The sequence below is a fragment of the Dromiciops gliroides genome, chromosome 3 (genome assembly GCF_019393635.1).
Source record: "Dromiciops gliroides isolate mDroGli1 chromosome 3, mDroGli1.pri, whole genome shotgun sequence".
In the NCBI taxonomy this organism is placed as follows: Eukaryota; Metazoa; Chordata; class Mammalia; order Microbiotheria; family Microbiotheriidae; genus Dromiciops; species Dromiciops gliroides.
In genome coordinates, this window is record NC_057863.1 from 158,399,879 (window position 1) to 158,403,759 (window position 3,881).

The following is a 3,881-nucleotide window of genomic DNA, read 5'->3' on the forward strand; positions in this document are numbered from 1 at the left end:
CTTGCCACGTCCCTCATGCAACCCCAGCTGACTGTGCTAATGAGAGATTTTAACTGAGGGAAACTTTCCCTAACTGAAGTCAGCCCTAGAAAATGACGGTGCTCTTTTGTCAGCTAAGAAAAGCCCCATCATTGGTATGGATCACAGCGACTTCTCCTCTTAGAGTTAATAACCTGGTCAACTGAAGGGAAAATTCATCTGGGTTCTTGTTTCCTTTGCAATGGGCGATGACTTTTTTTTTTTCTTTTTTCGGGGCAATTGGGGTTAAGTGACTTGCCCAGGGTCACACAGCCAGTAAGTGTCAAGTGTCTGAGGCCATATCCGAACTCAGGTACTCCTGAATCCAGGGCCGGCGTTCCATCCACTGCGCCACCTAGCTGCCCCGACGACGACTTTTTTTAAGTACTACAAATATTTTTTCCTTTAAAGTCACCCTACCAAGGATCAAATTACTGAGTAAAACTGCCCTGAATGTACTCTTCAAAGACCTCAAGTCAGTTCCAGGATGGTTTGAGAGATTTTATGAGGGGTGCAGTGGTCTGCTTCCCCAGTAGACTTTGGTTCATAAGCAGAGGCAAGTGGTTTGGTTTTTGATTTAATCATTTAATCAGAGAGGGTGCCCTCCATGCTTCCCAGGAGCCCTTTTGTTAAAGGGTAAAGGAGGAGAGGGGGAACGGCCCTGGGAGCCAGGGCTGTGACTGTGAGTGGGGACCGAGCTGCAGCCGCTGCAGAATTGACAAGAAGGCATTTTGTTAAAATTCCTGTAGAAACAAAATATAATTTCATAAGCAGATAATGGATGGAGAAGAGAAAACATACAGCAGGTGTGAGGGCCCAGATGCTATGTATGTGAAATTGATATCTTCTGAAGGTCATGAATTTATTGTAAAAAGGGAGCATGCTTTAACATCAGGAACAATAAAAGCCATGTTAAGGGGCCCTGGTCAGTTTGCTAAAAATGAAACCAATGAGGTTAGTTTTAGAGAAATTCCATCACATGTGTTATTTAAAAGTATACATGAATTTTACCTACAAGGTTCACTGCATTAACAGCTCTACAGAGATTCCTGAATTCCCAATTGCGCCTGAAATTGCCCTGGAATTGCTGATGGCTGTGAACTTCCTAGATTGTTAAATAAAATAAATTATAATAAACTGTTAACTTTTTTCAGTTAAAAAAAAAAGGGTAAAGGCAGTGCATTCTGGTCAACTTGGAAACCAGACTTCTAGCCAGTCTTTCTCAATTAAATGCTGAGAGAAAAGTAGAAGGGCGAGGTTCATATCATCTTTTGGGGGGGGGGCGGGGCAATGAGGGTTAAGTGACCTCCCCTGGGACACACAGCTAGAAAGCGTCAAGTGTCTGAGATGGGATTTGAACTCGGGTCCTCCTGAATCCATGGCTAGTGCTTTACCACTGTGCCATCTAGCTGTCCCAGATTCATATCATCTTAGAAAGTGGCATGTTTATCAGATTTACAAATGATACTGAGCTATGAGGAATAACTAACAAGTTGGATGACAGAATCACGATTCAAACATAGAGTGGTAGATTGATACCAACAAGATGAAATGTGAAATCCTGCATTTAGGTTAAAAAATTTGCCTAATATAGAAGGTGGTCACATCTTTATCATCTGTGTTTAGGCTACTATTTAGGTCAGTAATTTGTATCCTTTATAGTCTGACTTTTTGCCTTGATCCTATTAGTAAAATCTGGCAGGGTCACAATATTTCTGCTCAGTCAGTAATATATGGCAGAAGTCTTTACTAGAGGAAGGGAAAAAAATTAGTAGGGCAGATATCACCTTTGGCAAGTTCTTAACTAGTGGTATTGATAAGAATGATTTAATCTTTATCATCTGACTCTGGAAATATTTCAGAGGCATATTGACTTTAGGCAAATCTCTGTACCCTAGAAATTATGGGTTCCATTACCAATTTGTGTAGGAAGCTATCAGTGAATGTGTAGTGATTCTAGGCTCTCAGCTATAGTTGTGTGTGTGTGTGTGTGTGTGTGTGTGTGTGTAGGTTTATTGAAACTTCATATAATTCTTACCACCAGGATTAATTATGGTATTTCCCCAATGTAAAACCCACCTGTTGGAATATTAGCTTAGAGGAAGCAACATACTACATCAGAAACTTTAGATGGCATAATGGATAGAATTTTGGACTTGGAGTAAGGAGGTCCTGAGTTTGAATTCTGCCTCAGACAATTAGTAGTTGTATGACCCAGGGCAAATTTTTAAATCTTCTCTCAGCTTCAGTTTTCTCATCTACAAAATGGGTATAATAATAGCACCTATGGCACAGGTTTGTTGTGAAATATGGTTTGCACTTTGTAAACCATAAAGACTTATATAAACAGAAGCTATTTGTCGTCATCATTAATGGATATCTGAGATTCCCAGTTGCTTTGCCTGCTGGTACAAACCTCAGTGTTTTTGCCTTCTGCTCCATTCCCTCATGTTGAATCAACTATAAATATATCTTGCTTCGGCCATCACATTCTTTCTTTCTTTTTGTCTTTTTTTTGGTGAAGCAATTGGGGTTAAGTGACTTGCCCAGGGTCACACAGCTAGTAAGTGTTAAGTGTCTGAGGCTGGATTTGAACTTAGGTCCTCCTGAATCCAGGGCCAGTGCTCTATCCACTTCTCCACCTAGCTGCCCCCATGCCTGGATTATTACAAAAATGAGGAAACTGAGGCAAAGAGAGGTTGTGTCTTTCTCAGGGTCACATAGCTAGTATGTGTCTGAGGCCAGATATGAACTCAGGTTTACTGACTCCATACCTAGCATTCTATCCACTGTGTTACTAGCTGCTTCTATGAAAAAGTCATAGATTCTTAGAATTGGAGGGGATTGTTAGATCATCTAATTCAGCCTCCACATTCAGCAGTTGAGAAAACTTGACCAGAGAAAATGTGAAATGAAAAGGTCACTGAATTTAGAGTGAGAGCATTGGGTTTATATTTCATATATGACATTTACTTAGCTGTGTGACTGTGCTACCCACTGTAAAATTTTAGTTTCCTCATAAGTAAAAGAGAAATAATGATATTTGTGTTAATTTAGAGGTTTGGGTTTTTTTGTGTGTGTGGCAGGGCAATGAGGGTTAAGTGACTTGCCCAGGGTCACACAACTAGTAAGTGTCAAGTATCTAAGACCAGATTTGAACTCAGGTCTTCCTGAATCCAGGGCCAGTGCTTTAGCCACTGCGCCACCTAGCTGCCCCTAATTTAGAGTTTTTATGAGGAAATGATTTCATAAATTTTGGAACACTGTTGGGTTATTATTTTTATTATTCCATCAAAAAAAAAACAGTACAAGCACCAGTTAGAGGAGAGCCAGTGTGAGGGAAAAATCCATCCTCTTCTCAATAATTCTCAGGAACTCAGCAGAGAAGTGACAAAGGCTTTATTATCTTCTCATGAGAAGGAGGTACCCTAATGTGCAACTAGTGGGTGCCCAGAAAGGGGGCTCACAGGCCCTGTTTCATACCCTAGTCCCTAACACGAATGGACCTTCCCCTTTTTCATCACTGGTGGGGTTACAATCTACACACAAAAACTAGCTAATCAGAACACAGTATTCCCACCCCTCTTCCTTGTATGGGCATGACTCAGGAGTGGACCTTATACTTCCTTATATGGGCACAACTCTGGAGCGACCTTATTGAGACCAGGACTCCTTGAACCATGTGACCTTGCTAACCTGAGGGGGAGGAGGGGATCTGAGACCTTTGTCCTACAAACAGGTCAGGGGGTGTATGACTGACTGTTATATCCACATTGAGAGGAGACAACTACCCATTTCTCACAACCAGTTTAACAGTAGTTCAGGTAGAAAAAAACCAAAAACACAAACACAAAAAACCCTAA

At 41.1% G+C, this 3,881-nt stretch overlaps 1 pseudogene; it reads left to right on the forward strand.

The window, feature by feature from the left end:
* The first annotated feature begins 795 nt into the window (after nucleotides 1-795).
* Nucleotides 796-1,135, forward strand: LOC122751212 (annotated as a pseudogene).
* Nucleotides 1,136-3,881: the final 2,746 nt, after the last annotated feature.